Source organism: Vicugna pacos, chromosome 5, assembly GCF_048564905.1.
Source record: "Vicugna pacos chromosome 5, VicPac4, whole genome shotgun sequence".
Lineage (NCBI taxonomy): Eukaryota > Metazoa > Chordata > Mammalia > Artiodactyla > Camelidae > Vicugna > Vicugna pacos.
The window spans coordinates 4,496,305-4,503,727 of record NC_132991.1 but is presented as its reverse complement, the minus strand read 5'-3'; positions in this window follow the sequence as shown (position 1 = coordinate 4,503,727).

Below are 7,423 nucleotides of genomic sequence, written 5' to 3'. Positions count from 1 at the left end.
TCTGACCTGATCTGTGTAAGCATAAGAACTCTAGGTCTCATGATCAAAGTCTGACTTGAATGACCCAAACAGAACTTCCCCCTAATCAACCAGTTCTCAGACAAGCCAGGTAACAAATCCAGAACCCCTTGAATGATGGAGAGGCTGGGTGCCCTTGAGGAAGGAGTCCTTCATGCTGCCCCAAATTTACACTGTTCTTCTTGATGCAGGAAAAATGGGGTGTGAGAAGATGGTCACGTCCCTGGTCTCGGTGAGTCCCTGGGATGCACCCCACCAAGTGTGGGTCCTTGGCTTTGCAGGAAAGAATTCAACAGCGAGCCACAGTTGAGTGAAAGTAAAGTTATTCAGAAGGTGCACACTCCATAGAGTGTGGGCCATCTCTGAAAGCGGGAGGGAGAGAGAGAGAGAGAGAGAGAACGCACCTCGGGGTGCAGGGTGGTTAGTTTTTATGGGCTCGGTAACTTCATATGCTAACAAATGGGAGGGTTATTCCAACTACTTTGGGGAAGGAACTGGGCCCCTACTCACTTTTTGACCTTTTATGGGCAGGCTTGAAACTGTCCTGGCACCTGTGGGAGCGCCACCTGGCAACGAATTTATTACAGTGAGCATATATTGAGGCTCAAGGCCTCCTGGAAATCAAATCTCCCACCATCTTGAACCTCAAGGTCAACCGGGAGTTGAATCTTCCGCCATCTTGGTGCTAATGGCTGTGTCATCCTTTAAATGGCTGTGCCCTGCCCCCTTCCCTCCTGGCTCAGTCTCTCTCCCAGCCTCCCCCACAAGAACCTGTGGCTATTTACCAGGGTGACTGTGAACTGGGGAAAGTAAAATAATCACATTTAGGGGGTTGACTGAACGTTGGTTCTTACCTAACACTAGCTCCGGGAGACCCAAAATGTCACTGTGGTTCACCAGTCAGGGTGGCCACTAGTGGAGGTCAAGTGAGCAATAGGGTTTTAGCTCAGGTCCATCTCACAGTGAATTCCTACCCAGCAAATGACCATTGCTCATGGTCACCCGTGCAGATGCTGGGACCAGAGGGCCCCTTTAATGACAGATTAATACAGTGAAATTGAAATGCTTGTGCTTCTGGGAGTTTGCCCTATTCTACACGGCACTCCCTGCATGGTTGATTTAATGCTGGGGCTGGAAGGCCTTCGGCATGATGTATTAATTTATTGGCATTTAGATTTATGGGCTTCGAGACACGCTAAGCGAATATAATTAAAATTAGCCAACCTGACCCTCGCTGTCCTCAAGCCTGTGAGACAGTTGAGAGAATTTATATTTCTCTACAATCACAGGAGAGCTTTGGAATCAACCCAGTTTCGGGGCGACGGTTTTGCTTCATTCGGTCAGGCGGGAAGAAGGGAAGAGCATATATTAGCCACATTTTAAAGCCCTTACTCAAGTTCAGAGACACTTTGCTGGCTCACTCCACAGGTTTGATAATGTAGTTGTCTTTTAAAGATTGCCAGAGAGGCAGTGACAAAAAAAAAAAAAGAAAGAAAGAAAAAGAAAAAAGAAAGATTAATCAAAATACAGCCAGGGCTTCCAGTTGAATTGGCTGATAGAAACTGTATCACAGAACTGCCCTGCCCAGGAGCTAACAACATAAGCAAAGACTAGCAAAGGTATAAATTAGAGGTACTACTCCCTACAAAAAAAATTTCCCTGGAGGACAGGGGGTATAGCTCAATGGTAGAGTGCATGCCTAGCATGCATGAGGTCCTGGGTTCAATCCCTGGTACCTCCACTAAAAATAATAAATAATTTTTAAAGGAAAAAAAAGTTAAAAAAAGAAAGTTTCTCCAACAGCAACCAAAGGAGTGGGGAGAAACCTAGTGCAATGCATGTCTGATCAAGAAGACGAGGTAAGAGACAGAGGGGCTGGGGTGCCCACTGCACCCACCCTGCCCCACCCCGAGCACACGTCAGGGGGCTCCAGACCCCGAGGACTCTCACCAGTGCCCTCAAACCCAGAACAAAGCAAAGTGACATAACACGATTGGGAGGTCTTATTTTCTTACTGAAGAGAAGTAGCCGCTGTCTCCTGGGGAGGTAGGGTGAACGTAGAGGTGGATTCTCCCCATGGAAAATGAAAACACCTTCAGGGAGGAAAGATGTGAAGTCACTCATGTCACAGGACTGAGTCACTCATGTCACAGCATCCTCAGCAATGGAACATGAGCGTGGACCCAGATCTCGGAGACACCGCACTCCAGTCCCCCTCGCCCGTCTGTCATGCCCTCCGGCTACAGCAACACAATAAAACTCTGAATATACGGGGGCTTGGAGGGGAAAGTAAACAGGCCCTACAGAGCAGAGAACAGGCAGCACAGTGTTGAACAGAGCAGGTGGAAAGTCTGACATCACTGTCTGAGCCGGAGCCAAGAGGAAAAGATTCAATTACACGGGCAAAATGTTCTGTACATGCACACCAGTGATAAAAATGAGGAAAAGGGGCATATATCTGGAGGGAACTCTGATGCAAAAAGATACTTGCACCCCAATGTTCATAGCAGCACTATTTACAATAGCCAAGACATGTAAGCAACCTAAATGTCCATCAACAGATGACTGGATGAAGGAGTTGTGGTATATTTATACAGTGGAATACTACTCTGCCATAAAAAAGAATAAAATAATATCATTTGCAACAACATGGATGGACCTAGAGATCATCATTCTAAGTGAAGTAAGCCAGAAAGAGAAAGAAAAATACCGATATGATATCACTCATATGTGGAATCTTAAAAAAAAAAAAAAAAGGACACTATGAACTCATCTACAAACCAGAAACAGACTCTGACTCTCAGATTTAAACTATCATGGTTACCATGGAAAGGGGCTGGGAGGGGATAAATTTGGGAGTTTGATATTTACAAATGTTAGGCACTGTATATAAAAATATCTATTTTTTTTAAGTTTCTTTTGTATAGCCCAGGGAACCATGCTCAATATCTTGTAATAACCTTTAATAGAAAAATATATGAAAATGAATATATGTATGTATATGCAAGACTGAGACATGTGCTGCACACCAGAAATTGATATGTTGTAATTGACTATACTTCAATTTAAAAAAGTAATAATAAGGGAAGAGGCACAGAGGGCAAGAAGAAAGAACCCACCTAGAAGAAAACACAACTCAGCCAAGTGACAATAAGTGCTCCACAACTGCTTCAAACCAAAGGACAACGTAAAAGATGCTAAGGCACGTAACAGCAGGACTCAGACAGGGTGATCACACAGGATGAAGTTAAAAGGATAAACAAGGAGTTTGGGATTTGCAGATACACACTACTATATATAAAACAGATGAACAACAAGGACCCACTGTACAGCACAGGGAACTGTATCCAATAGCTTGTAATACCCTAAGATGGAAAAGAATATGAAAAGAAATATAAATATGTATAACCGAACCACTTTGCTGTACCCCAAAAACTAACACAATATTGTAAATCAACTAGACTTCAATTTAAAAAAAAAAAGGAGTGTGCAGACATATGGAAGCAAGTTAATAATACAACATCATTATAAAACTAATAATACATTAGAAACAGCAAGAAACAGAAATGACTGAAAGTAATTGTTCATCTGCAGGAAAACCTGGAGAAGATATTTATTCAACAATACATACAGCACTGCTATGTGCCAGAACTGTTCTAAGCACTTTACTAATACCAACTGTTAATCCTGTAATAATCTGATGGGGTTATTATCATCTCTGTTTTACAAAGGAGGAAAATAAGGCACAGAGAGGTTGATATCTTGTCCAAGGTCACACAGCTAATACATGGCTGTCTGGCTCCAGAATGAACAACTTCACTATGACGAGTAATCATAACAAAAAACAAAAATTTATAAAAATAATCATCACTGCCGTCTGCATATGGCTTGCTCTGGGCTGAGCATTGTTTTAAGAGCTCTACCTACCTATATGAAGATTATAAATTCTGGTAACTTCCCTGTGAGATACGTATGTCACCCTGACTTTATAATAAGGAAGCTGGGCCTCTGTGAGGTTAAGTGACTGGATAATGAAAGCAAAAGAAGAAGAGAAAGAAAACAGAGAAATAATCATGAGGGAAAACAGACAAAAACAATCAAAACATGGACCAGATAATAACTCCCTAAAGTCTTTGAAACTGAGGGGGAAAATAATCTGTAGGCCAAAAAAGAGGGGGGAAGGGGAGGTTAGCTAAGTGAACCGTGACCTTCAAGGGCCACAGAGGCCCCACGGGCATCTGGGATGTAGATCCGAACGCATGGAAGGTATCTTTGGCTGGGGTGTTGAGGGGGTGTGGGTGAGGTCAAATTGGGTCACAAATTTGAGTTTGCAAAAAAGTGTATGTTTTCTAATCTTTTCTATAATTGAATATAATTTCTATCTCAAGCCTCCATTCTGTGGACTCCAGAAAAATTAATCAGATGCGTTTTAAGCCTATGAGGCTTTTTCCCCCCAGTCCGTCCAAGGTGCTCCTCCTCTGTGTCTCACCAGGGCCGTGGCAGAGCTCTGAAGGGCTACGAACCCCATCCAGACAGCTCAGCTGCCGCTTTCTGTCCATCTCTGCTCTCCGCTCTGCACCAGCTGAGACAGTGCTTTCCCAGCCCGGCTCCAGGGCTGTCCTCTCTTCCCCAGAGAGTTCCCTCTCTCAGGCCTCTCCTGCCCCCATCTGGAACATTCCAGGTTTATCCCAGGCCTTCTCAGCCGAGGCCCATCTCACAGCCAGGTCTACTGCATGTATCAGGCTGGGGTGGGGGGGGGAGCTTGGAGGGACATTACTTCCCGAGCCTCGAGCCCCAGCCCAGCCGCAGGAAGAGGACTAAGGCCTTCCCGACCCTGCGATGCCACATTCACCAGAAGTGAGCCCCAAGGAGCGCAGCCAAGCATCCTTTCCATCCACCTACTGCAGCTTCCTGTCCCCCAGGGGGTGAGTGGGTCCCACATGCTTCAGCTTCAGGGTCTAGGGTGGGATGAGAGTAGTGTTCTAAATTTCACAGTAGTGGGGTTAAAAAATGGTGAAGGAAAACCACACCAGTTAGTGTGTCAAGATATCACCAGCCCTTTCGGAACATCGCTGCCTGCAGACAGCCATAGGCAGGCACACACAGGCAGAGACGCATCTCCGTGCTCAGAGGGACAGGCTGTGGTTTCTGGAAACTCTCCCCATGCCGCTGCCCAAGTGCTCCGCTCTGCAGGACCTGTGACATCTCACCATCCTGGCTGACGTGGGCCCTCCATGCAGGTCTGGAGTCCCTGCTGCAGAGGCTTCAGAGAGAGGCTAGGCGCTGCTACCCAGCCCTGCACCAGGCATGGGGGATCCTGCCCCCTGCCTGACATCTGCGTGGATACCCTAAGGAGCCTTGGGCAGCCAGGCGGTGAGCAGCCCCCGGAGGCAGGACCTGAGAACCAGAAGCTTCCACACAGATGGAGCCAGCTGGAGACCGAAATCAACCAGCCATGTGCACCATGTGACATTAAGAGATGGCAGGGCCGGGCATTCCACAGCAGTCCTGCCATGTTGGTTGCGTGGGAATCGCCCACCTTTCCTGGCATCATCTCTGCATGGAGAAGGAGTGTTCTATGGAAAATTCAATGAAAACATTTCCCTGCACAGAAGTTGTTACACTGGTCTGACTCTCCCTCTCTCTGCTGGATCTCAGTAAGTAGTGTCTTTCCCTTCTAAATGAGGGTGGAAGCTGTCCTGTGGTAGGAGGGGCTCCTGCCTGGAAGTGAAGCCCCCGCCCCGGGGGCCAGCAGCCTCAGAGATGCATGGGGAGGAGGGGAGGCTGGTCCTGGAGATCCCAGGGCCTTTCCCCCAGGGCAGCAGCATTCAGGGACAAAGCAGACTCAAACACGGGCTCAGATCTGGTCCAGTTAAGAATTTGCTCTGTCTTCTCTAAGAACTTGCTCTGTCTAAGAATTGCTTCTGTCTTGGTGAAGCCTTGACCACCCTCTGACCACATCCTCCTCACTGGGCCAGCAGCAATCAAGCAGAGAATCAGGACAGTCCAGCTCAGGAACTGCAAAGGAGGCAACTGGGGCCTCCCTGGCCGTCCCTCCCTCCCACGGCCCTTCTGTTTCGAGAAGGAGGAGGACATAAAGGGCCTGGTCAGTCTTTTCTTAACACTCACCCAAGCTTGGCACGTGGAGGCCTGAGACACGCTCACACTGACCCTCTGATGTCTGGCTCTGCACCCTCCATGCCCCCCAGGGGCCAGGAGAGCCTGTCTCATCCCCATCCTCTGCATCCTTATTCTACCAAACCTCTAAGGATGGGGAATTCGAAAAGCATGAATACTTCTGGAACAATCCTTATTCTATGCTGATAACTCAGGTATTTCCCAAAAATGAATGAAACAAATTTCCTTTGAAAAATTCCTCAACGGCCATTTCAGAGCCATCGGCCTGTCACAAGCAGACATCTGTCAGGAGTGGTCTCTCGGGGGTGGGGGAGGCTCATGGTTCAACAGCCCCACATGGCACGTCTCCTCCCCCACAGTCAAGAGGAGACAAGTTCCCAGGGCCGGGAGGCTGCATGACCCATTTTACATTGAATCCTCGCACAGATATCCTGAGATGTTAGCCCCATTTTGTAGATGGAGAACTGAGTTCAAAGAGTAAACTGATTGGCCCAAGGTCCCCAGGCCAGGAAGGAGGGAGGAAGGACCAGGAGGCTAGTCAACCGGTCCCCCAAGCCCGTGAGCTCTGTAGGTGCCCCTACCCAGCCTGTGGCCTCTCCCCATCTAAGACACACTCTTTGGGGGTCAGGTCAGGGACGAATGTCCCGTGGGTGTTACCCTGCTCTGCCCTCACAGCATCCACCTGTGGTGCGAAGGGAGACTGAGCTATGTCTCAGTTAAGTGACAAGTCTAGGGACACTCAGGCACCCCTCCCCCATCTCTGGGGTTGTGAGGAGGAACAGGATGAAACAGAACCACACTCTTAGCAGTCGCCCTGACACAGGTCACCATGAAGTCCCTTCCCCCTAGCTGTGGCCCTGCTGTGAGCAACTTTCCAAACCTGCCCAGGAGAGCCTGTGCCTGCACACAGGCTCCAGGTCACACTGTGCTCCGTGTGTGTGAGGAGGGGCTCCCCTCTTCCCCATCACCGGCGCATCTCCCTCCCGCACCTCTGAGGTGCCCTCCATCAAACAGCAGTCAGCCCTCATGGGCCCTCCCCACCCATGCTCCTCTCCTTTTCATCTCCCAGAACCCTGCCATCTGCCCCTCACTCCTCACCCCTGCCCTCGCCAGGAGTTCCCCAAACTCCTAAAACCCACATCCTACACAGCCACAGATTCTGGGCGCCCTCATTGTCCTGAATCAGGTCCTCAGCTGCCAGTAAAACCACTAGACTAACAGGCTTCAACACGACAGAGGATAAGCCCTCTGTCACATAAATGACATC